This window comes from Arvicola amphibius, chromosome 9, assembly GCF_903992535.2.
Source record: "Arvicola amphibius chromosome 9, mArvAmp1.2, whole genome shotgun sequence".
Taxonomy (NCBI): domain Eukaryota; kingdom Metazoa; phylum Chordata; class Mammalia; order Rodentia; family Cricetidae; genus Arvicola; species Arvicola amphibius.
The window spans coordinates 70,481,299-70,509,061 of NC_052055.2; the positions used below are offsets into that span (position 1 = coordinate 70,481,299).

A 27,763-nucleotide genomic window follows, 5' to 3' on the forward strand; every position below is an offset into this window, starting at 1 on the left:
AACTCAGGAAGACATTAAATAAAAAAGTTCTGAGTCAAGGCCCTGACCTCAGAGAGTTAACCAAATGATCCCAAAGATAAAATCCTGACAAAGGAAGTCGGGGACAGGGTAAGGGGCAACTCTGGAAAGCAGACCTTCTGCACACAAAGAAACCGCACAAAGTCCACAAAACTTCCAGAGGGACCTGAGACAAAACTCACGGGTCTCCAGGTGGTTAGAATGTCATAGACAGCCGAGTTTTCTCAAAACTGACGGACAAATGTGGGGTAACTACCAAAGGTATTTCTATCTTTTGTTTGTTGGTTGGTTTTTTTAAGACTCGGTTTCTCTGTGCAGTCCTGGCTGTCCTGGAACTCACTCTATGGACCAGGTTGGTCTTGAACTCACAGTGATCCACCTGCCTCTGCCTCCTGAGCGTGGGGATCAAAGGCGTGTGCCACCATACCCAGCCCTGAAAACATTTTGAAGTGCCAGATCTACTTGCAGGTCTTTTTGGTTTGAATCCATAAGAACTTTGATCATAGCGACTCTCAAAAATGTAAGTTACATTTCAATGGAAAGATGGACATTAGATTCATGTATGTGTACACACACACACACACACACACACACACGGTCTGATTTTCTTTCTACACCCATCATTAAGCAATACAAAGCTCGTTTCTTTGTGATAAGAAATTCTATAATTCTGGGAACAAGAAACCAAGTTATTAGAAACAACCCGCAGATTAATATCTGGAAATTGATCACATTGGTTTTACTATAATGCTATTCACAAAGCCTGGGCCAAAGGCCACCTTTGGCCTGAGGGTCCACTGGACAATCCTAACAAATTAGCAGCTATTGACTAGCTGTCTATTTAATGAACAACCCTGGGCTGCTGCTGAAGGAACAGAGAGGGCAGTGGAGGAGGGACCAGAGAAACATGCTAGGACACAATGAAAGGAAAGAGAAGCCTTGGAAGACAAGGATCCCAAGGTTACCCCGACTTCGTCATTCATGGGCACGACGGGCTACCTAGCAGGGCCATTTACAGTTCACAGGAGATAATGTATACACATCGGCTTGAGAGAGTAGGAGGCACTGTGTACCACAGAGGGGCGGCTGGAGATGTTTATCACCTCCCAGGGTTACTAACCTGCCTCAACAGCCCCAGAATCTTGCCTCATCCCTTCTGCCCAGTAACTGACTCAGGGAAAGGCAAGATCCAGGTCAAACCAATCAGGTGCAATCAGGTTTAGCCTGGCGACCGCCTTCTTTTCTCTGATGGGCTTGACGTTAAGAAAGTTCACTGACTAGGCATGATGGTGTACCATCTTGGAATGAGGGGCTAGTAGATCGTACCTCAGGAAGGGACCAATAGTGAAGGAAAGAACTGTGTCAGGGCCTCTTGTTTAAACCCCAAATAAAGCCTCACCTGAGGGTTAATGTGGATTGACAACTTGGTGGGATTTAGAATTACCATGGAATCAAGTCTCTGGGGAATGCCTGTGAGCCATGACCTAGGTTTGGTCTCTCTCTCTCTCTCTCTCTCTCTCTCTCTCTCTCTCTCTCTCTCTCTCTCTCTCTCTCTCTCTGTCTCTCTCTCTCTCTGTCTCTGTGTCTCTGTCTCTATCTCTGTCTCTCTGTCTCTGTCTCCCTGTGTCTCTGTCTCTATCTCTGTCTCTCTCTGTCTCTCTCTCTCTCTCTCTCTCTCTCTCTCTGCTTTCTGACTGTGGATGCAGTATGACCAGGTGCTCCAAGCTCCTGCAGCTACTCTTCCCACCATGGTGGACTGCACCTTCAAACCGCGAGCCAATAGAAAGCCTTTCTTCCTAAAGTGGCTCCCATCCGATATTTCCTCACAGCATCTGGAGAAGGACTAACCCGAGGAGCTACCTCTGCATGCCCCAGTCTCCGCAGCCAACAACTCTGCTGCTGCTTGCAACTGTGGTCAGTTATCAGGGAGCACAAAACCTGAAAATGCAGCAGTGGGGTACTGTGAGCCTGCCTAGCTCCTCACCACACCCCGGTGTGGACCCAGAAAGGGTCTGCCTGAAGGAGATGGGGTGGTCTGGGACACCCAGAGACAAGAAGTAAAAAGGCAGTCATGGGCAATAAAACAAGTCATTGCTGGGCTTGACTCAGTTCGCTTCTTATCTTCTAAGACCAGAAGGGTCATAGGTTTGGGGTGGGATGGATCCTCAACGTTAAGCTGAAAAATGAGAGTTTCTCCCAGATCCATGCCTGCATAAATTCTCTAAACGTTTACTGATTCCCTTTTATGGAAATTGCTGAAGCGACCCGAGCAACAATACCAGGAGCTGCTGATTTATTTCAGATCTTTAAAAATTACTCAGGGTCTTCAGTACCGAGTTCATGTTCAAATTAGGTTTGCCAGAAATCTAATTTGGGATGAGTAATTTAATTTGGCTACTGCAATTAAAAGTTGTGCAGTATTTGTGATTTAAAGGAAAACCATGTTAGATTCATCTAATCTGATTAGAGGAACATCATAGCTTGCTCACATTATATCTGGAGCAGATAGACGCTGGTTTCTTACGCAGTCACTAGGGAGATGAAGGACTAACCTCTCCTCCGAGCAGGTGGGTACCAGCAGTGAGAATGCCCGGACACCATGACTGTGCAGCCTGGAACTCACACACCCAACACATCATCTGGAACCACCCGTGACGGCTGCAGATGAGCAAACTGAGGCCTTGAGTGGACAAGAGATTTGCTTTTGCTCTCACAGCTGCAGCCCAGTACCCCATGCACAGTGTGGGTCTCCAGCACCTGTGCTTCTTCGTAAGACTGTACGCGAACAAATGTGTGGGCTGGAGACGGAGCTCAGATGTCCTTGCCTAGCGTGCAAGAAGCCCTGGTTCCCATGCAGCACGGTGTTGCGTTGGTACACACCTGTAACCTCAGCACTCAGGGAGGATGGGGTACAAGGTCATCTTCTACACACCAAGTTCAAGGTCAGCCCGAGCTACATGACAGCCTGTCTCAACAAAACACCCGCACTAGAGGGTCGGAGATGTTCTTGCTACCCACATAACCAAGGCATAGACCTGTTAGACACTTTCTGCCCATCTGTCAATCTCTCTGTCCTTTTTAATTTTTTGAGAAATGGCAAGATGTTGGTCTCACGATCTCCATGGCAACTTAAGACGAGCATCCCCTAGCCTCCTGTCAAGTCCGTTATATGTGTAATTCTGGAGAGTCCCACATAGGCCAAATTAGCCTTGAAGTTTTGTAAGTACCCAAGACTGAGTTTGATCTTGTGCTTCCACATTCCGAACACTGAGATCAGGGGCTTGTGCCACCATTCCCAGTCCACTTTCTTAATGACTACTCTAATCAGCCTTAAATCCAAGATCATGAAAATTGATGTTAAGCACATTCCGACCACATGATGGAAAAATAAAACAGTTTGCATTACTTTTGGAAAAGCTATTAGCCTTAATGGATAAAGCGAGGGGGTGTGGCATCATGTTTCAGGGTCTCAATGCAGTTTGATCCAAGAAAATTAGATTATAAAGGGTAAAAAGCTAGATAAAATATCTGCAATATCTTGACTCAATACACAGAGCTACATAAAATTCCCTCAGAAATGCCGAGTGAGGGGATAAAACACTGCAAAATAAAAATGAGGCGGGACACGGCTAACACACATGCACACACTACAGACATTCAAGCCCATTAGCAAGCAAAGCTTGAACAATGCAATGTAGTTTTCATCTATAAAATTAGCAAAGACTGAAAATCCCAAAATGCTCCCGACAGCTGAGAACACTCTCAAGTTCGAGTCCTCAGACATGACTGATCAGATGTAGCTCAGCCTGCCTTCTTGGAGGGCCAGCTGGTTATGCGCACCGAAGCCTTATCACTCAGCAAGCTCACGCCCTGGAATTTACCTGAAAGGAATAATCAGAGGCATAGCCCACAATTTATGCACAAGGACGTTTATAGAAGCAGTGTTAATAATAAGAACCTAACTCCACACCATAGAAAAATATTTAAATGAATTATAACATGCCAACACTAACACGTAACAATATTAGCACCACGATTCAATATGTTTTAAGAAAAGATCTAGAGAAAGTCACCTGAAAACAAAGCTAAAATTTTAAACTGAACAAAGCAAATCCATCTCATAAAGAAACACACATAAACCAGACGGATGATTGGGTGGCAGCTTAGGCGAGATGTGCAGGAAATACAAGCAACTGCTCAGCCAGGAACTACAACTCCCAGCACCACTTGTATCTAGATGATGCCTATTCCTCCCAGAAGGCACTAGGTGAGACTGGAAGATTGCTACCATGGCCAGAAAGTGGCATGTCTCCATGCCCACATCTGCTTAATGGATGCAGAGGGCCTTCTAGGTTATAGAAAGGGGGAAGAGCCTGAGTCCCCAAATCACACTCTGGAGGCAGAGTGACACCAACCAGAACCACCCAAAGTGTACTGAGAAATCGGCATCTGTTATAGTGAGAAACTGGAGTTCTGTTTCCTCAACTAGTGTTACCCAAACACACACATACATGCATACCAGGGGTGGGAGGATGAAGAGGTGCCAGATTTTGTCTGATGGAATACCATAGTCAGATTATAAGAAAATAAGAAAGTGTATATGGACTGACTGCATTATGTGCATACATGTGGAGGTCGAAGAATGATCTGCAGAAGTCATTTTCTTCTTCTACCATGTGGCCTGGGATGGGATTCAGATGGTCTGGCCTGGTGGCAGGCACCTCTAGCCGCAAGCTGTCCCTTTGTGCCTGTGATTGCTTTGTTAAATCAGGATTCAGGCAAGACTTATGTTTTTCTTTTTAACAATCTTTGAAAACTTTAAGTTAGTTTATTATGACATTCCATACATTGCTGTCACTGCGGTGTTCTGCTCACTTCTCTTCCCTCGCCGACTCTCTCTGGTTCCCCTTCCACCCCCAAACAGTGCCTCTCTCTGTTCTTAGTTACATATATTCCATTACTCTCTCTTTTCTTCCCCCTGCTCCCTTAGTTTTTCTTTCCTGCTGCAATTTCCTTTCCATGTTTAAAAAGAAATTGTGTGTGTGCATGAACACATGCATGTGTGCGCTCGTGTGCTCATTCATGCACATGTTCATGCATGTAGAGGTCACCATCGGGCGCTTTCCTCAACTGCTCCCCACCTTAGTGTATGAGGCAGGGTCTCTCACTGACCCGGGAGCTAAGCACCTGGCTAGGCTGGGTGACCAGGGAAGCCCCTCGGGGTCCTGTTGTCTTTGTCTCCCTGGCCAGGTGGCAGCTTTAATGCAGTTTCTAGAGGTCGGCACTCGGGTTCTCCTGCTTGCACAATGATCATGTCACCCCCGAGCTGTTCCTCCTGCCCTTGTACATCTCCATGTACAACTCCATGGATAGTTCACTCAGGTCTCAGACTGATCACAGACTGTCTTCTCCCCTTTCCGGTGACATTCATTTCCTGAAGAAGCTCATGTCCCCTCCCCCCACTTTTCCTCTAAGCTGTGACTTCATTCTGTCTTGCGAGCTTCAGCTGTTCCTCTTTATTTTCCTAAGAATACTTCAGTCCAGTCTTATTATTTTTATAGTCAAACCAATAAAATATAGCAAAGAAAAGGGGCTCCCAGGAATGCAGGCCTTCCTAAGTCACCTGCTCTATCAACTATTAAAATTCAGTGTCTGTGAGCTCTTTCTGAAAATGGCTTGGCACTTGGTGCTTTTCCAAACCTCCGTCCCTCCGTCCCTCCCTCTTTCCCTCTCTCCATCTCCCCCCTCCCCACTTCCTTTCCTTTTGTCTTAGGCAGGGTCTCAGGTCTTAGACAGGAGGGAGGAGGGAGGAGACACTCAGTGGGTGAGGTGATTGCTGTACAAGCATAAAGACCTGAGTTAGGATCCTGGGCAGTCTTCAACTCTGTGTAGCCCAGGCTAGCCTTTTACCTCCTTCTGCGTCCACAGCCTGGGTACTGTACACTGCCACACCCAGCTTCTTTCTATCTTTTAAACTCACCTTCTCTTCCATCTCAGTGGTGGAACCTACCATTCTTTATGTGATGTGTGTCCCTTTCTACCGGCCATCACCTCCTGCCTACTGTGATGGCAACTGCTCAATCTTCCTGTCTTTTCTTTCTAATTCATTCATTAATTCATTAATTCATTCATTGTGTGTGCACATGCACGTTTGTGTCTGTGTGTCTGTGACACATGAGTGTAGGTGCCCACAGAGGCCAAAAGAGGGTGTCAGACCTCTGTAGAACTGGAGCTACAGGCGGCTGTACCCACACAGGTGGGTGCAGGGAAGCAAACTCAGGTCGACTGGAAGAGCAGCCAGTGCTCATAACAGCTGAGCCATCTCTCCAAGCCTGCCTGTGCCCTCTCCTTCCCTGCTTCCCTTTCTTTAGAAACTGTAATAGACACACACATTTGGGAACAGGAGAAAAGGAAAGACCAAATCATTCATCATCTCAGCCCAGAACACCCACTGCTTACTACACCCCATGTACACAAGCACGAATCAATGAACACAGTCTCAGTATTCTGAGTGAACACTAAATATATTCACAATATTTATATCATACACAAAGGGCATAATAAACACAGTAGCATATGCATGTGTGTACCCAGGACGGCATAAGGAAGGAAATTAAGAACTTCCTAGGGCCGTCTCCAGGGCAGGGATGCTCTCTCTCTCTCTCTCTCTCTCTCTCTCTCTCTCTCTCTCTCTCTCTCTCTCTCTCTCTCTCCTCCCATCACCATCCAGAAGGTCTCGTCTCTTTGCTCACTTCCTTTCCTTCCAGGTTTGCTCACAAACACCGTGTAACCAGACTTTACGTCATCAGCGTCACACTGAAGGTGTTCCTTAACCTTTCCCCTTTCCTTAGCGTGTCCCATTCTGTCCGTGCTCCTCATCCTCCCACCCGGACAGTGCATCTGCACAGCGGTCTTGTCACACTGCAGAGTGATTATTAATACGGCTCAGAGAGAGCCATCTTATCTGATAATGACCCAACTGCTGGACAGGCATTGTGTATGTGGGTATCCTTGTCTGAACTGCCAGCACCTCCATCGCATTTCCCCCCATGACAGTTGAGGAGTCGACAGTCAAGGGATACAAATGTATGAAACCGAAGGGACAGCTCAGAGGGAGAGAGGGTTGTTCCAAAAGCACGAAAACTTGAATTCAAATCCACCTGCCCACAGGAGCGGTGGGAAGTGGAAGGAGGATCACTGGGCTAGCAGGCTGCTGGCCTAGCTCCAGGGTCAGTGGGGGACCCTGCCTCAAGGGAGCAAGGCAGAGGGTGATAGCAGGACACCTGACATCCTGTCATGGCCTGTGTGTGTGCATACAGATGTGCAGGCAGGGAGCACAAGTGTCACAAACACACACATCAAAGACATATGGATGAATCATACAGGTTTTAATACCTATACCGAAATACCACCAGAATCAGAGATAATCATTTAAGAAGTATTTGGGGGGCTGGAGAGGTGGCTTAGTGGCTAAGAGCATGGAATGGCTATCCTTGGTTTTCAACTTGACTATATCTAGAATTAACTAAAACCCCCAAATGCAGGGGCACGGGCACACCTGTGAGGATTTTTTTTTCTTAATTTGGAGTGGGAAGACCCACTTTTATTCCAGATCTTTGAGGTAGGAAGACACATTTGTGCTGTGGGCCACACCTTCTGCTGGAAGCCTATATAAAAGACATGGAAGAAGGAAGCTTTTGTTATTTCCCTGCTTGCTCTCACCTTCCAATCCTTCCCTGACATCAGAGCCTACTTCTTTGCGATTCCAGCATAAACTGAAAACCATCTTAGACCACTGTCAGCAGCCATGGAAATACACAGCACATGACAAAAATCATTCAGATGTCAACCACCAGAGGAGTACTTCTCTGATGGAGGCAAATCCTGTCCAGGCAAGGACACTGTTGCTCATAAACACTGTTGCTGATAAAGCAGCTTGGTGTCTCCCGAGTATCTGCATTGTAGTGTGTAATCTCATGTGATGTGTATGTGTAATCTCATGATGACATCTCAATCATGGGCACATATATCTGTGAGTGGTCAGGAAGATGACTTTTCATTTAGCTGTATAATTTTGATATTTAGAACATATACTAGGACATGGTTCACTACTAGATCTATTTGTCCCATGAGGACTGCAGACACTTAAAAGCCTGTTTTGTTCCTTTGGCTCAGACTAACTGCACAAAATTAGCTCACTTTCACCTTAGAGCAAGTTCTTTTTATAAACAGATCATACGTTTAAAACTTTGTACAAGGTCAGAGTCGCCGAAGTCCAGCTTAGGTTGCTACACAAAGCCCCCTAAGGAAAGCATGCCAATACTTCGCTTGCCAAATCTGCTGATAAAGGACCTATGTCTCAAAGTTCGTCATTGGGCACTCTGTCCCCTGTCTGGTCATGGTCTTAGTCCTGCAACCTTGGAGCCTTGTGTTGCCATGGTAAATGGCTCAGCTACTTATCACTTACCCTAGGAATGTGCTTTTGACCAATGAGAGGCAACTCTTGTAGTTTTTTTTTATTGCTTCAAGGCTCCTGTAAGGAGATAGCTTTTAGGCTGGAGGGGAAGAAGCTGGGGGGAATTAGAACTAGGACAGGAGAATTAGCATAGAAGCAAGAGAGAGAGAGAGAGAGAGAGAGAGAGAGAGAGAGAGAGAGAGAGAGAGAGAGAGACTGACTGATTTGGAAAAGCACAGTGTGAGAGAGTTCATTTGCCCTCAGACACCCTAAGAAAAAAGTTTCCTTTGCTTGCTGTAGCATCCAATCTGAACCCTGAAGAGGATCCTGGGGATGGACCCCACAGGACCTCAAAAGACATCCAGCCTAACGAACTGAACAACTTCTAGATTACTGGGCCTTCCAAACATAGGCAGCCATTGCTGGAGTAGCTGGACCACAGCCTGTCAGTCATTCTAATAAATCTCTATCTATCTATCTATCTATCTATCTATCTATCTATCTATCTATCTATCTATCTATCTATCTTTATCATCATCATCATTATCTATCATCCTCATCATCTATCATCTATCTATCTATCTATCTATCTATCTATCTATCTATCTATCTATCTATCTATCTAAATCTGTATGTATACATATATGTGTATGTGTCTATAGATGACAAACAGACAGACAGACAGACAGACAAACAGATTCATTCTATAAGCTCTGTTACTTTGGAGAACCCTAACTAATACAGAGAGAGCACTTGTTGCTTTTGCAGAAGACCTGGGTTTGCTTCCAAGCATCTACATCAGGTGACTCACAACCACATGTAACTCTAAATCTACATACCGACACCCTCTTGTGGCCCCTGAGAGTATGTGCACACATATTGTACATACATATTCAGGTATACATATAAAATAAATGAAATCTTTTTAAAAAGAGGCATTTTGGGTAATATATGAAAACATTATTTTACTGGTGTTTTAATTTTCACCTTTTTATTACAGCTCTGAGTATTTTGTGTTGCATTTGGTTGTCTGTCTTTCCATGTGCCCAAGTAACATCCATGTGCTTTGGTTTTAACTGGAACATTTCTCGTTACGAAGTTATTAATTCTGCCATGTCGCTTCCTGTCTTTATTTCCAGTGTGTTTACATGAAGGAATCAGCCACCTTTCCCCTTGTAACCCGACTGACCACGCTTTTCCTTTTAGACCATGTTTCCTTTGTGTCTAAGAATATTCAGTTCCATAGATTTTTCTATGCCTCTCCATGTTGCACTTTGTCTGATCCATCTCTAATTCATTTTGGTGAAGCCAAGATGATGTCCTGCAAATTGCTAACAAGGTATCCAAATTATTTATTGAATAATCTATTGATTTTCAATGGCTGCTTTGTAATTTATTAAATTATTTACACAAGGGTCTATTTCAGAATCATCTACCTCATCCGTTCTCCCTGTTTCAGGGGCACTGTAGCATTTTAATTAGAAAGGTTTCAGATTGGATTTCACTTTTTCTTGATTAAAAAGTATATGACTCTGTGTGTGTGTGTGTGTGTGTGTGTGCGTGTGTGAGAGAGAGAGAGAGAGAGAGAGAGAGAGAGAGAGATACAGGTATGTGTGCGTGAGAGAGTGTGTGCGAGAGAGAGTGAGTGTATGTGTGTGTATGTGTGTGCATGTGTGTGCGCACAGGTGTGTACCTGTGACAAGAGTGGGTGTTGGGTGTCTTTCTCTATAGCTCACCCCTTATATTTTGAGACAGGGTCTCTCACTGAGCCTGTAGCATGCCACTTCAGCTAGGTGGACCAGTCTGTGAGCCTCCAGGACCCACCTGTCTCCATCTCTCAGGTCACAGATGTATGGCCACATCCAGCTCTTCCAGGGACAGCTCCACATGTCTGCAGGAAGCATGTCACCCACTGATCCATTATGTCCCCAGCCCCACACACTGCATTTAAAAGTCCGGCAGCACTATATAGTTTGACGGCTATTAAATCTAACTGTCCCCCAAACCATGTCAGCATCTCCCTTGACATTCTCAGGGACTTACTTCCCCAAGCAGACTTAGCACCATCTTGGGAAGCCTAAAAGCTTCCTGCTATCACCTTCAGGAGGGTGACAGTTAACTGGGGAACTAATTTCTGAAATATTCAAGCCTTTACTCTTCATAACACCATCTAGAATAGGGTTTTTAGTTAAGATTTTAAGTCTCCTTGAGCTACACCTAAGCAATCCGGGAGGGATGGTAATTGAGACAGGGTGTGATTGCTAATCTTGGTTGTCAACTGGACCACATCTGGAATCAACTAACACTAGAATGGCTTGTTTGAGGTGTAAAGATTTATCTGGGCCACACTTTCTGGGTGTGGATGAAGGAAGCTTTTGTCTTGTGCCTGCTTGCCCTCTCTCTCACTGACAAGTTAGTTCATCTATCCTGTTGTGGAGGCATCCATTCAATGATATTAGGCCCTCCTGTTTGGGATTCCCATGTAGACTGAAGACCCACTGAGACATCCAGCCTCGTGGACTAAGCAATAACCAGATTCTTGGCCTCTCTGTAAGGAGACAGCCATTGGATAGCTGGACCACAGCTATCTGCAATAAACCCCGTATATATTCATCTATCAGTTCTGTTTCTCTAGAAAACCTGAGGAATACCACAGGTCTCACTGTGTCACCTTGGCTGGCTCAGAACTCACTATGTAGACAGGGCTGGGCTTCAACTCAGAGACCCTCCTGTCTCTGCTTCCCGAGTGCCAGGATTAAAGGTGTGCGCCTCAATAGGCTCTCATTTTCCTGACAGTATTTATTCTCCAGGGTACTGTTTTCTGACTCTGTGTCTCTAAAACGGAAAGAAAAAAAAAAGTGCTTACGAGTCCCAGTGCTGCTCTGACCCCACGGTCAATGGCACCTCCAGTATTTCCTCAGTGAGAATACGCCCACAGCCACCCTCTTTCTCACCCAAGGGATGCTCATTTGTACAGATTCCCTTCTGAGCTGGGTCTGCAGCTCAGGGCATAGTAGCCGCCAGGCCCCTGAGGCTCACATGGTGTAAGGAGAGAACTGACCCCTGCAGGGTGTCCTCTGACCTCCACACATATCCCTCGGCAGGCATGCGCCCCCCCCCCATAAATATATACACACATGACAAAAATAAAATGCTATTAGATTGATGAACTTGTTCTACCTTTTCTCTAAACAATTTAAGTGAAAACCATGGAAAAACAAACAAACATCAGCCCAGCATTTCGGGGATATAATCTCGCAGGCTACAGCAGAACATGCACACATGTATTTCACTGCTGAAATCTACTTGCTAGAATTTTATCTAAGATCCTCACATTCTAAAGTGAGATGGTACAGCAGTTTCTCCTGGGGACTTGATAGTTTTGATATCAGGGTCATGTTTGCTTGCGGGGGAGGGGAGTTTTCCATTTTTCCCCTGTAAAGCCAGAACAGCTTATATAACATAGGATGATCTGTTTCTTAAGGATCTGAAGGGTTTTTGAAAGGCCTTTTCAAGTTGTAAAGTATTCTGCCTGGCACTGCTCTGTGTGTGTGTGTGTGTGTGTGTGTGTATGTGTTATAGCATGCATGTGTATTGTGTGGTATGGGTCCTTACAGCTATTACTATGTTTGGACATATTTAAAGCAATGGGGCTTCAGAGACAGTCCAACAGTTCATGACACGGCACTCTTAGAGAGCACCCACATGAGTCAGCTCATGGCTTCCTGAAACTCCAGCTCCAGGGGATTCAGTGCCCTCTGCTGCCTCCAAGAACACTGTGAGTGCACACACACACACACACATACACGCACGCATTAACAATCTTTAAAAGAAAATAAGACACATAAGAGCCTTAATGAAATGGTTTTGTTTCAAATCCCTCTTCCCTTTCTCCCAATAACCAAGAGTAAATGCCCCAAAAGAAGGAGTATCAAGAAGAAATCACATTCCTAAGTATGGCTCCCAAGAGTTTCCCTTTTAGGAGCCACAACACAGGAGGGGGGTCAGAGAATAAATACCAAGCATTGCACCACCCAGGTTTCATGGAGGCTGACTGAGTTTGTCAAATACACCTTCAGCAACTAGGGAACCTAAGGTTTGGGTACATAAGGAAGGTGCCCGGCAGCTCTTTACATCTGTACTAAGGTCTTCAACCTTCCATTTCCTGGGCCATCATGGCTGTACAACACACCCCTCTTCCACTGCACGGGAAACATGGCCCCCAGGCTTTCTACTGCAGAGTCCCTGCACCAGCGGCCTTGAGGACACGTAGGGGCACACAGATGAAGAGTCTCTGTTAGAGACTGAATTTTTATCTCTTCCATGATCATATGCCAAAACTCTAAATCTCAACAAGAAGGCACTAGGAGGCAGGACCTTCATAGTTAATTAGATTTAGATAATGAGTGGGGCCCTTGTGATGGGATTAGTGCCCATGAAGAAGATAATGACACCCCAAGGCTTTCTTTCTCTGAGAGTGACCAGGGAAGAGATTATTGAGTCACCCATGAGCTAAGAAGATACCACAGAGGGGGAAACATTCTTTTGTAGGCACCTTGACATTGGGTTTCCCAACCCCATAAATAAATAAATAAATAAATAAATAAATAAATAAACAAACAAACAAACAAACAAACAAACAAGCAAGCAAGCAAGCATTCTATCTTACGATCTGGATCCAGGTTGCAGCTCCTCGCTGCCGAGGCAGGCACTTAAGCCAGCAAGTCGCATTACGTCCAAGTCCACAGTCAAGGCAGAGAGATGCAACCGCAGGCCCGTGCTCAGCTGGAGTTCTCTATGTTTATGCGGCTCAGACCCCTTGCCTAGGGAATAGTGCCACCCCAGGTGGGCCGAGTCTTCCCCATGTCATTCAACTTAATTAAGCCCGTTCCCCATAGACATCTCCCAGGCTGAACCAATACAGACAGCTCCTCACTGAGACTCTCTTCCCAAGGGATTCTAGGTTGTGTTGAGTGGACCACGAGAGCTGGCCATCACGGAGACATGCCAAGCAATCGCTGTGGATGGGAGTGTGCCAACGTGCACTAACCACATCTGTGGGCACTCAGGGTGTTAGCCACAGGTCAGTTCAGCACGAAGGTAAAATCCCTGAAACCCACTCTGGCTTCAGGGTCCTGAGACTTCATCCCATCTTCTGTGGATGCATGGCTGTGTGAGCAGCCTTTCTCTCCCATCAACAGGATGGGAGTTGCCATGATCACACATGAAATAATCCTAGCTAGGGGGCAGACATGCTTGTGGTGCCGACAGCGAGTGTGTGTGTCAAAGCAGAAGGAAGAACACGGTCACGTCTGTTCTTGCTGTCACCAGTAGATGCTTGGGAACTGGTTTTCCTTTTTCATGTTGGTGTGTTGTACAGTTCATGGAAGTGAACATGTGAAGGTGTGTGCATGGGTCATGAAGCATGCCTGAAATTTTCCACGGGTTCTGGGGATCTGAACTCAGGCCCGCATTCTTGCATAGCCAGCACTTTCACCCCAAGCAATACAAGCACCCACACCCTCACCCAGCTGCCACTGCTTGGAGCTTGTCTGTTGTTTTTTTCCCACATTTATTCACTTATTTATTGCCACGGTGCACATGGGTAGGCCAGAGAGCAGCGCTCAGGTAGTCAGTGCTCTCCCTCCACCATCTGGTCCTAGAGATCAAACTCGGGCCATCAGACTTGGCATTCAGCACCTACTATACCATCTTGCTGGCACCACCTGGAGATTTCTAAGGATTCCCAAAGATATCATTCCTACACAGTCACACAAGGGCTGAAGAGATAGATGGTTCTGATGGCATATGGATAAGGACCCAAGTTCAAATCCTCAGCACCCGTATGAGAAGCAGGGCATAACTGTGATGCTATCCCAAAACTGGGATGGTGGAGACAGAAGGGTCCTCAGAGCTCACTGGCCAGGCAGTCTTGCCACGTCAGTGGGCTCCAGGCTCAGTGACAGACCTTATTTCAAAAAATGAGGTGAAAAGCAATATGGAAAGGCACGCGATATTAACCTCTGGCCTCCATACCATGTACACACACATACACACCTTTCTCTTTCTTTTTTAAGTTATCCTTGGAAGCTACCAAAATAGTACATCCTTTCTCTGTCTGTCTCTGTCTCTGCCGTGTGTGTGTGTGTGTGTGTGTGTGTGTGTGTGTGTGTGTGCCAAGTACAGGATTTTGGGGATGCAAACGAGCATGCCATGAAGCCCGTGTGGAGGTCAGAGCGCATCTTTAGGGATTGCTCCTCACTTTTGGCCTTATGTGAGACAGGGTCTCAAAGGTGCTGTGTATGCCAGGCTACCTAGTCCATGAGCTTCTCGGGAGAATCCTACCTCCACTTCCCAGCATGCCTTAGGAGCACTGGGATTATAGACAGGCACTATAGCATCTGGCTTTTACACCCGGGTGCTGGGAAGTCAAACTCAGGTCCTCATGCTTGGCTGGCGAGCGCTTTCCCCACTGAGCTGTCTCCCAGACCTTCTGAGAGGCAGCTTAGCTACAGGAGTTCGCTTTGACCTACAACTGCCTGCTGGATGCTGTTGCTTATTGTAGCCGCGTCTCTTCCTTTCTGGGGCTCTCCAAATAAAACTCGTCTGAGTGTATACACACACACACACAGACACACAGACATAGACACACACACACAGACACACAAACACACACATACACACACACACACACACACAGAGTGTCATACCATAAAACTGAAGGCCAAAACAATTTCAAAATCACATTAGGGATGAAATAGTGAAACACGAAAAGCTGTTGACACAGCCTTTCATTTGACCTACTTAGGCACTTCGGGATTCTTCCCTCTGATAGCACCGTAAACTAAGCATTCTAAGTTAATGTCTGGAGAGAGAATGTCTCCTCTCAAAAACGAATTGGATTTATCAAAAACATTTGTGAGGAGTGAATTTCCCCACAACTTTAACCTTTAAATTCAACCGAGACCTGATGATAGAGAACTGGTCTCTAAGCAAGGTTTCAAAAAGCATCATCTTTTCCCGTTTGCACTGCACAGGTAACTCCCCAGCTCCAGGTGGTTCCCCCAAAACGCTTTCAGGCAGCACCATCCCTAGAGTAGCTTGAAGATCTGATGCCAAAAAAACAAGGACAGTGCAGTAAATAGCTCTGAAGCGGATTCTTGGTCACTCGTAAGCCTCTTCCCCGCATTGCTCCCGTAGCCCCCATCTCTCCAGTATCAAATGACTGAAGTGATGAAGAGAAGGAGAAGCCTCTGCTCTATGTGCTTCATTAATCTGGGAACCGCAAACCAAGGTCCTATAATTCTCTAGGATTCTGACATCAGTTCTGAAGACCAAAGTCTTCGCTTGGAAAATAATGACAGCATCCCATAAGACCAACAGCATCCCATAAGACCAACAGTATCCCATAAGACCAACAGCATCCCATAAGACCAACAGCATCCCATAAGATCAATAGTATCCCATAAGATCAATAGTATCCCCTAAGACCAACAGCATCCCATAAGATCAACAGCATCCCATAAGATCAACAGCATCCCATAAAACCAACAGCATCCCATAAGACCAACATCCCATAAAACCAACAGCATCCCATAAGACCAACAGCATCCCATAAGACCAACAACATCCCATAAAACCAACAGCATCCCATAAGACCAACAGCATCCCATAAGACCAACAGCATCCCATAAGACCAACAGCATCCCATAAGACCAACAGCATCCCATCCCATAAGACCAACACAGCTGAATTCTGCTGATGTCAGTGCTGGATGTTGGCCACAGGCTCATGTTCTGAGGACTGAGTTTGCGGCAGTACTTTGATGTGGAATCTCTCGGAGGTGGACCTAGTGGGTGGAAGTAGGTCACTAGACGTGGGCCTTGATGGTTGTTCCTACCCCTGGTCCACCATTCACATGTTCCCACTGCCATGAATCCTGCCACACCTTCCTTGCGAGCCAAAATAAAATCCTTTCTGCCTTACATGGGCTGTGTCCGGTCTTTTATCAAAGCAACCATAAAACTAAGCCATCGCTCAGTTCAGGTGGTCCCAAAATCTGACCAATCAGGAAAGCCCAGCTGTGTGACTACTCTGAAAAACCAAAGCTAAGAAAGGTCACCTTCTGGATCCTCAAAACAGAGCAAAGAGAAATCTGCTGGGGCAGGTGACCTTGGCCCATGAGTACCTGGGGCAGGTGACCTTGGGCCGTGAGTAGCTAAAGGATTTTCAGGGGAACATACAGACTCATTGCTATGAGGTTTACAAACTCTTACAACTTAAAAGATATGTCACTTAAACTTCTCTATATTAATGTCCCTCCCAAATAAATTCTAATAAAAATACTTCAACTTAAAAAATCCATAAACACTAAATATTTCAGTATGTTTATTTACCTTACCCCTAAGAGACCTAACTAAACGGGGCAGACAATTTATTTGTAGTGAAGAGAGCTAATTTGCTGGATTAAAGATGCACAAGAATGCATGGAGGTGACACACTCTGAGATATATGACACTAATAAAAGCAACATTTATTGGGCCAGCCACTGAGCTGAGCACTTGATTGGACTGCCTCGGCAAAGCAGTTGCTATTCTTACTCCCATTTTATGGATGTGGTTATAAATGAGAGGCTTCATTACAGCCATTTAATCTTCACCAACCCAGATTTCGGAGCTCAGTGTTTACTCAGGCCATAAAAAGGTTGAATTAGCAAATTAGAAATTAAAGGGGATTGAAGAAGGCATAGTTAGCTCACTAGATTGACGATCCTGCATCCTAAAGACAAGCATCCTAAAACCAGATGTCACCTGCTGCCAATGGGAGCTTCCTGTGAGGATTCTGCCTACAACCACACTATTAAAATACTTTCTGGTCAGGGAGCTGGGCCTGTGCTTGCTATGCAGGTAGGAGGGCATGGGGGTCAGGCCCCAGTGCTGACTGCCACCCCGCCCCACCCCGCCCCACCCCTGCTCAGATTTTTGTTTTCAGTGTTTCTCAGCTGGTTCAGGTGGGGAAATGCACAACAGGTACCCAGAGTCACTTCAGAGAAGGGGTGGGTGGCCTTGTGCCAGGCTTCCTTTGTTGTTCTGTTTTGTTTTATTTTCCTTTTTGGTTTTTTAAGAGACTGGGTCTCACTATGTACCCCTGGCTGTCTCGGAACTCACTGTGGAGACCAGGCGGGGCTGGAACTCACAGAAATCCTCCTGCCTCTGCCTCCTGAGTGCTGAGATTAAAGGCGTGGGCCACTGCATCTGGCTTGTCTGAGTCTCTTTTTTTTTAAACTCCGAAAAAGAACAAGATTTTTATTGCTCTTCCCAGACCTTCCAGTTAACAGCCCACATTGCTGACCTAATGATACAGTTCCACTCACTCAAGCATAAAAATCTTCTTCTGCGCTGGTGCTGGAGACGGAACCCAGGGCCTTGAGCATGCAAGGCTAGCCTCCACTGCTCCCTCCTGTGCACACACTGTTTTGATACTAAAACAGAAAGAAAGAGCCCAGGCGATCAGCACCCTCCAGCCCTGTTAGGCAGTTCCCATCTGCTACTGAAGACACCCTCCACCAGTTCCTCAGCTCTAATCGGTAGGCTACCTGGTCTTTGTGAGCAGCTGACAGGAGGAAGATGCTGACAGTGGGGGGAGCCCATGTCAGATGGCATTATCCTGGTTCTTTCCTGTAGGCTGCCTGCACCCCGCTTTTGGAGGCCTTTATCGAGGTGATTTCCCATTCAGACCCTCTGTACTCTCTTCCTTTTGGAACAGGTATGGGAACAGCTCCATGCCCCTACTGCCGGGGGCGGGGGACCTCAAGCCTCCCTTACTGGGTTTTCCTCGCCCTGCTATTGCACCATTATAAACAGTCCTTCCAGTACAGTGTCTCCGTCGTCCACTTGCTCCACGATAGAACCCCTAGACACAATGGCTTGAAAAGTCAATCAAAATCAGGCACAGCAAAAAAGAAATAATGTAACTAAGTCCACGAAGGAACACCTATGGGGTCTCACTCAGCTGGCAGATAAACGTGATCCCCTAACAAGAGCAAATCCCTGGTCTGATCCCCAGTACCACAAAGACTAGGTGTGTTGGCACGGTACATGCCTGTGATGGAAGCACTGGGGAGGTAGAGGAAGGAAGACTGGAACTCAACGGGCATCTCGGCTACATCGGGAGTTTGATGCAGCTTGAGTTACATGGACCTTGCCGCTAACAAAGAAACAACAAAACAAAAAGCCTGTCACTGAGGATGTGTTAAAGAACTATCTCTTGCCACACCAGGCTTTTATCTAAAAGTTAAAGGTGGCGCTGGAGAGATGGCTCAGAGGTTAAGAGCACTGGCTGTTCCTGCAAAAAGACCTGGGTTTGGTTTCCATCACACACACGGTGGCTCACACCCATTTGTAACTCCAGTTCCAGGGGATCTAATGCCCTCTCCTGATCTCCTCAAGCACTAACACAGATACAAGCAGCCAAAATACCTATACACAGAAAACCAAAAGAAGAATCTTCCAAAGTGGAGGCTCTGTTTACACACCCACCCATCTGTGGGCCCTTCTGGCAGCTCCTGTGGAAGGCTTGGCAAAGAACTATAGCCATGTGCCTGTTTTTAGAGAGAGAAAAAGATGAGAATTGCTCACAGGCCAGAGCTGACAAACATGGGGAAAGTTCAGGCCTGCTGGGACTCCTGGTTCAGGAAGCAGAGATAGTTGGGCAGGCACGCTGTGTGCCCAGTCAGGAAGCAGAACCCAACAAATTCTGAAGCTCCTCACTCCCTCTTGATTTCCCCAACTCAGAAAGGGTCTCATATAATCCAAGCTGGTCTTGAACTCAAGATGAAGTTGAGGATGACCTTGAGCTCCCGATCCTCCTGCCTCCATCACCCAAGTGTCAAGATGGAGCTGTCATGTCCCTCGTCCCTCTCTTTCTTCTTTTGATTCATCCTGGTACACAGCTCACGGGACGGCACCGTCCATACTCAAGATGAACCTCCCCTTTTCAGTTAGCTTCTTGGGAAGAGCCCTACAGGCATTCACAGAAGCGTGTCTCCAAGTTCACTCTACTCGGCATAGAGTTGACACTCATTATTAACCACCAGGGAATGGAGAGGTGGCTTAGCAGTTAAGAGCACACACTGCTCTTGCAGAAGATCAGCGTTGGGCTCTTAGCACTACATCTCAGCTGCCATAAATCCAGCTCTAGAGGACCCAGCGCCCTCTTCTGGCATCCATGGGCACTGCAACCATGTGCAAAAATCCACACACAGACGCACACATTTTCACGTAATTAAAAATAAAATAAACTCTTACAGATCACCCCTCAGAACTACTTTGACACATCCCCGGTCATCACAGTGCCATCTGGGCACCCCAGGCTCTCTCACAGATATCCCTTCATCCTCAGCCGTTTACAGCCGTGAAAAGACACGCAAGGCAGGATCCCCACTGCTCACTCCAGACGATGCTGAAACCCCATGTGTGCATCCACGGACTGTTTCCTAGAGACATGTTTCTAAACACCTGTGGGAGTCTAGGGCCACCGTAGTCCTCCTGCCCTCCCGGGGCCTTTTTCCACAACACTAGTCAAACAAATCACCACGGAACCCCTCGCTGTCTCATGATCAGGGAGAAGGGAGAAGATGCCTACCTGTTTCAGGATTAAGATGTCTGGTGACTCCTTCAGGGTTGCCTTGCTCCTGCGTCTTCCTCCTTCAGCACTCTCCAGAGCCAGAGCCTGTGGAAGTAACCACATGTTCAGGAGATCTGGGCCTGACACGGGCATGGTAGCGACCATGAGGGTGAGGCTGGAATAAGTTCCGAGGAACTCAGAGCAGACGGGCCACTGTAGAGGAGGACCCACCGCACTGAAAAAGGTCCCTGGGGTGGGGCAGGGCTGAGGAGAAGCGAACATAAACTCCACTCTGGCTTAGTCAAGCCATAACCCCAAAGACTCAGCCCGGCCTCTTGCCTATAAGTTCCATGTTTAACCCACCAGCAAATGATGTCACTGCTAATTCCACAGACATCTGAAGGTGGGTCATTTCCCACCACCCCTGCAGCTGCTCTGACCTCAGCAGCTAGTGACACACAGTCAGTGCAGTGACCGCGCTAAATTCCAGAGGGTGGCACAGAGTAGCTGCCTCGGGACAGTGGCAAGATTGACTGCGGATCAAAGAAACGAAGAGAAGAGGGCTGTCCCGCAGGAAGGAGGAAGTTGTCCCCAGTGTCAAAATTACTTGAATTCGGAATGATAAGGACTGATGCTCTATCAGTGTGGTAACACAGAGGCCCAGAGAGACCTCGGAGGGACAGCTTCTACAGAAGCCAGGAGCGTCTGCTGCACCCTCTACTGGAAGCCTATTATGGGCTATTATGGGCTAGACCCACCTCTCACAAGCAACAGCAAGGAATAAATCTAGAAGACACTGATCTGCCTGCCCAAATGAGGGTGGGCCCCCGTGAGACACAAGGGGTGAGGTCCCAGGCCCAACACAGGTCAAGAGACTGGTGCACGGGGAGGAGTCCTATGTAGGAAGAGGGCCATTTCTTCCCAGAGTAGGGAGCCAGGGTGCCGAAGGAGGCAGTGTGGCGGGACCAAGGAGCTGCTGGCCGGGAGGCGTCCAGATGACTGAATGTGGCCTGGTTCTGGAGCTGAGCAAGCTTAGCAGATGGCAGGGAGTTCACTGCAGGTGGGGGTGATGGGGCACTCCCTTTAGCCTGGTACCCCACCAGCATAGGTCTCCCCTCAAAAGCAGGCCTCCTGCTGGAGCTAGCTAGCCTCTGCGGCCTGCAACCCTGATGTACAGTTTCAGTTACAGGCGGTGGTTTTGGTTTGGCAGGGATACAAACGACATGGCCGTGGGGTTCTCAGCAGCTTGGGTTCTACGATGTTTCTAACTTCGGTTGGAGGCCCCCACGCAGCTTCATTTGGTCTGGCCGCATCATTTCCCCACGATTCCCACAGGATAGCTTCCCATCCCACTGCCCAATTCCACCTGATCACAAACATCATGGCCGTCATCTTGCGAGGCAACACACATTTTTTTTAAAGACGCTAAGAGCTGGGTGTGCCAGAAGTTGGAATCCTCACACAACAGTCCCGTGAAGATGTTCACGGGTTTAAAGTAACTCTCTCAGAGTCTTCTAGGCGGTGAGGGGCACACCGGGGACTGAAACCTCCCTGCTCTCGATGTTTCATTCTTAAAATTCAACGCGGTGGGGGCTGGGGACACAGCAGTGAATGCAAAACCTGAACTTGGATCTTTGGGTGCGTGTTTGTGTGTTTGCGAGAGCCGGTGCCAGGACACACAGAGGGCAGAGGATAACCTCGGCTGTCAGCCCTCACCTTCCACCTGGTAGACAGCGCCAGGCTAGCTGGGCTGGCAGCAGCATCTGAGGGGTCACCTGTCTCCGCCTCTCACCGTGTAAGTGCTGGGATTACAGGCGTGGACTATTATGTCTGTTGTAAGTGGGTTCTAGAGACCTTAACATACATGCACACCAGATATACAGGTAAAATAGTCTGACATGAACCATGTCTCTGAGCTCACCTCCCAGCGGTCCCTTTTACCACACACAAACCCAGATAAAACCTCACGGATCCTATTATCCAGCTGGTTTGGTTGGCTCACCATTACAACAAAATTCAAAACTCCACAGCCATTCCTTTGCAAATGGCACGCGAGTCTTTCTTAGACCTTGTTTCTGGGAGGCACTTCTGTCCACCAAATCCTAACGTCACCCTCTCACCGCTCACCACTGGCTCTCCCAAGGTTCTGTCCTTCCTGGCCTCTCCAGAGAGCCCTCTCTGGTCTCTCCAGAGCCTCACAAAGTCCGCCCATCACCACCTCTGAGCGAACTGCACTTAGCTTTTCTGAGTAAGCGTTCTATGTGCCCATATAGACTACAACACACACACCACCACCAGGGCAACTGCAGCTTTATTAAAGAACACTTGCTAAAGATGGAGAGATGGCTCGGCCACCCAGAGCACTGGCTGCTCTTCCAGAGGACCTGGGTTCAGCTCCCAGCACCCACGTGGTGATCACAACCATCTGTAACTCCAGTTCTAGGGGATATGACACCCTCTTCTGACCTCCAAGGGCACATGGTGCACAGCCATGCATGTGGCCAAAACATCTACACACACGCATTCACACACACACACACACACACACACACACACACACACACACACACACCGACAACCCACAAACAAGCAAACAATCTGACACTGCCCACTGCTGAAGAGTGGAACTGCTCCACAGAGCAACAGCGATGTTTGTTAGGTGGAATTTCAAAGGGTTTTCAGAAAGTAGAACGGAAGGCAGGACACTGGCCTTCTAGAAGCTTCTGCAGGCACATCTATTTTTCTATGTTGGCTGTGCAGCCGGGCACTTGCTGGCTGCCATCACGATGAGGAAGAGGAGAAGGAAGAGCGGGGCGTAGACTACCCCCTCTCTGCCTTGTCATGATCATCCCAGATTCAAACCCCAGAACTCTTCCTTAGCTGCCTATTCATGTATCCTCAAAGCCATACTGATGACTTGCCTTCTGCTTTCTTCAAAGGAAGCCCTCCATGAGAGCAGGCTCGCTGAGTGGAGCCGGTGGGCACCAGGACAGGCAGTGCCGGGTGCCCATGTGCTGCGAGAGGAATGCACAGCCTCCTGGAAATCAGATCCTTTCAGCTCCACTTTAGTAAGAAGGGGCCACGAGGAAGCTAGGACCCCGCGAGCTGCCTGGGAGCTGTGAAAATCAGCCAAGGATCATCAACCCCCCCCACACACACCCGCATGAAGAAGGGCGGCCCTGAACTACATGTATTTGGGAGAACAAGAGTGTGGTCAAGACAACGCTATCTACTAAGATGCCGGGAAAGAAATCAAGATCTGCCCAGACCAAGGGAAGCAAAGGGGTGGCATGCTCCTCCCGACTTGGCTTGAGTGACAGGAACTCAGGAGTCAAGGCTTATGTGGAAGCAAGGCCAGCCTTGACACCCGGTGCTGTCCAACCTTCGGTTGCTGCCCTAGCCTCTTTGATTCTGGTTCCGCATGAGTTAATGCAAGGCCTAAATAAAACAAGAAGTATATAAATACATTCTTCACAGTGCCTGGCATTACATAAGGGACCCGCTTCATGCTGCTCCCCTCCCTCCCTCCCTCCACACCAGTCCTCTCTGAGCACTCACTCATGAAAGCAAGTGCAGAAGCCACAGAGCACTTCCCAGAGATAAGGACTAGGGAGGCAGCAGGCAGGCGGGACAACGGGCCAGCCCAGGACAGGTGCTGGAGAGGCTTCAGGTCTTGGTGAAGTGCAGGCTAGAGGCTCGATGCTGGGGCCGCACACACATGCCCCAACAGGAAGTTTATGAGAAACATAGAAAGAATGCTCACAGAGGCCGGGGGTGTGGCTTAGTCAGAAGAGCGCTTGACTGGGACCCACGAAGCCCTGGGTTCCATCCCCAGTACCAAACAAACTGGCTGCGGTGGCATGTGGCAGCCGCCTATAATCCCAGGACTCCTGAACCAGAAGCAGGCCGGCCCAGTTGTAAATTCAGTCACCTGACTGCCAGCCTCACCAAGGCCTCCTCCACACCACCCTTCTGCAGCGGTTTCCCTACTCCCTCCCCAAGACAGGTTCCTTTTTTAAAAAAAAATAATGACTCATTTAGGAAGAAGCAAAAACCAGAAACTTCAATGGTAAAGATAAAAAAGCACCAAGCCCTTTAAACACCGCCCACCCTGCAGACTTGATCTCGGATCAGTCTCCCCACACTGGCCATGCTATTTGTAACTGACGGGATACACAATTCTTCTAGCAAAAACACTTCCAGTAAGATCTCTACTCTCAGTCTCAGGGGTTTCATTACAGAGAAGGATGGCCTCAGGCCTCGAGCCCATTAGCTTTTGCAAAACAGTAATAAGAAATTAAAGATTTGGGCTGGAGAGATGGTTCAGTGGTTAGGAGCACTGGCAGCTCACAACTGTCTGTAACTACAGTTCCAGGGGACGTGACACCCCTCACACAGAGACAACACCAATGCACACAAAATAAATAAATAGATCATTATAAAAAAGAAGAAAGAAAAGATTCAAGTCCATGCTTACAACAGGGTCAAACTCTCATCTGACGAGCTGCAGAGAAGAGTCTGAGTTATTAACACAGGCAGGTCTTCGGCTTTTTACCGGGACCTGCAGAGACTGACAATGGGTTTCTCACGGAGAGGATTGAAGGGGCAACAGAGTTGATTTAGTGATTAAGAGCATTTGCTGCTCTCACAGAGGACCAGAATTTAGTTCTAAGCACCCATGTCAGGCGACCTGAACTCCCCCACCCCAGGGAATGTGACGACCCCTTCAGGCTGCCATAGGTACCTGCGTACACCTGCCCACACACTGCACACAAGTATATGTAATTAAAATTAACACAAAACCTTTTAATGAAGAAGACCTCTTGGCATTAAGATTTACGTTTGCTCACGGTATTCTAAGGGAACAAAATTACATAACACTTCAGATTACCACATGAGCTACTGAGAAGTCTAAATAAAACTAGGCTAAAATGAACAATGTCAATGGTCCAAATTCCGTGGTTCTCAACATTGGCTCTCTGTTGTTGCATTTTCTCAATCCCTACATCCCACACCCCAGAGTCTATAATACATTTGGTTTGGGGTGGAAGACCTGGCGTCGGGGTTATTTTGGTGTTTATTTTTCTAGTTTTATGTGATTTTGATGTGCTATTAAAACTGGGAATTATTCATGTGCAGGTTTTATTTTTTTTAAGTGGGCTAGGAGGCAGTTCAGTCTTGCAAGCTCAACAGAACCTGTGTAGAAATGTGGGCACGGTGGCAGACACCCACAGGAATGACAGCATGGGAGGTAAAGCTGGGATCCCTGGATACTCCAGGGCCAGCTAGTCTGGCCTATGGAGTAAAACACCAGGCTAACCAGAGACACTAGCTCAAAAAAAAAAAAAGTGGAAGAAGCCCGGAACCAGACTCAAGACTGTCCTCTGGTCTCTACATGCACATTATGCATGCATGAACATACACACACAGAGACATACATGCAGAGTAGCAAGACTTGGCTCCCAATCTCTACATGGCACAACTGACTCCAGATGCAGGGAATCTGATCCCCTCTTTTGGCCTCTGAGGGAAACCAGGCATGCACGTGGTGCACAGGCTCACACGCAGGCAAAACACTGATACACAAAAAATAAACAAACCTTTAGAACTAAATAAATAAAACATCTAAAAAATTAAGGAAAGCTAGGAATGTGGCCCAGGTGTTGAGCACTTGCCTAGCATGCACAAGGTCCTGGGGTCCAGCCCAGAACCACAAAAATGCTTACACGCATACGCATATCATGCATACACGCAATGGACATAAGTTAAAAACTGAGAGTACAAAGTGGTACCAGAAACAAAATCAAAGCAAATTTGATATCAACAGCTCCCAGGCCAACTTTGCCCAGGGTTCAGGCATTCACAGACTTTAATAATAATAATAATAATAATAATAATAATAATAATAATAATAATAATAATAAGATGATGATGATGATGATGATGATGTGAGGTTAACACAGAGATGCTGATCACATCACAGAGATGCATTCACAAACATCTTCCAGTTACTACGACCACTTCCTGACACTTCCGCTACCCCACCCACCCCCAACCCCTACCCAAGGGTAACATCTGATCATAACCCGCTCTGACACCATCTCGCTCGCCTTCATCCTCCCTGCTCCTCACCTGCCAGTGCCAGCCCAAACCCAACCTCGGAATGTCCCCATGCCCTCCTTGCCCTACACACACTTTTTCTGAAGTTCCTTCTCTGCCACAAACTGCCATCCCTCCAACGGCCTGCACTGACATCTGAGAAAGTCACAGCAGCCAGGGCTCCCTCTCCATCCTCCCCCTAAGTGGTTTCCTTAGCCTTTCTGTCTCCCAAAGCAAGGGCACCTGGCGACGGTAACTCGGGAACCACCTCTGAAGCACAGTATTACGGGGTGGGTGACAGAGGCAGGCCCAGGGGGGTTGTCATTTTACCTTTCAGTTTGAACTTGGAGCAAACAAGTATTTTTTTTTTTAATGAATTAAAACCAGGGACCAGTGAGGTAACTCAGCTGGCAGAGCCTGAATTATGAGCTTCAACGCCAGGCAGCCTGAGTTAAATCTCTGCGACCCATGTGGTAGGAGAGAACCAACTCCTGCAAATGAGATCTTCATACATGTACTGTGGCATGTGTATGCTGCATGCACACACAAGCACAATAAACAAATAACTTTTAAAAACCACAGACACAGAAGCACAGGTTAAAAAAAATAAATGTACAGCATTGTAAATGCAGAAAATCTGACCAGGGAGCGCTACATACCCAAGTCCAAAATGTGAATAATACTGAGTGGATTGCAGGTGACATGTCCTTCCCCTTTCTCTGTGTAATCTTTATTACTTCTGACTTCTGGAGTAAAGAAATCACCACAGTTCAGAACCAAGGCTAAGCATCAGAGCTCACCCAGAATGCACACGCCATGAGCATCGGACTCCAGGCCAGGTCCCAGCAAGCACTGCAGAACCACACCCTCCTTGACAAATGGACGATTTCTTGGTTAGACCCTCCAGGCTTCTGTGCCCTGCCTGGGCTTTGGAGCCCAAGCATCCCTGAGCCATGGTGGGTCCCCAAGAACAGATGTGGAAAGGTTTCTTAGCGTGACAAGCCCTGCCCAGAGCCCATCTGGCCCTCTACAGTCACACAAGCCCATGTCCTCTCCCATGTGTCTCCTTGGACCTCCATCTTTGTCTTCCTCAGGGGCTATTTCTAAGTAGCACTGAGTCTCTGCTGACGACAACCACACATACTCCAATTAACAGGCAACTTAGACATCAGGAGTCTAGAAACTCAAAGGATCATAAGGGGCAGACTGTGAGATTCCCCAACTCATCCACTCCCCATCACTCCTTAATACCACCTGAGGCAAAGAAGAGAAGTGGATGACTATCTCAAAAGGCAGGAAGAGAGCTAAGAGCTCAAGACCTGGGGACCACAGAGCATGGAGCACGGAGCGTTGCGGGGGAGGCTTGGGTCATACCTCTGAAGAGGAGGAACACTGCCTGGCCTGCCCAGGCAGAAAGAACCCTGACACACTTAGGAACAGCAAATCCAGCTGGGCATAGCAGGAAGACCCAAGTGAGGAACTCAGCCTCTCCTTGGTGGGGACCACTTCCCTGAAGCTCCAGTCCTTCCAGTGTCTAAAGAGGATCTAAGCCAATGGGGTGGGTGG

At 47.4% G+C, this 27,763-nt stretch overlaps 1 long non-coding RNA gene across 1 annotated transcript in view; it reads right to left on the minus strand.

Moving 5' to 3' along the window:
* LOC119822171 overlaps positions 1-27,763 on the minus strand; it is a 180,083-nt gene that overhangs the window by 75,634 nt on the left and 76,686 nt on the right. Inside the window, exon 3 of the long non-coding RNA XR_005286739.1 lies at positions 20,117-20,203. This is a non-coding gene — a long non-coding RNA (uncharacterized LOC119822171). The remainder of the gene's footprint in view (positions 1-20,116; positions 20,204-27,763) is intronic.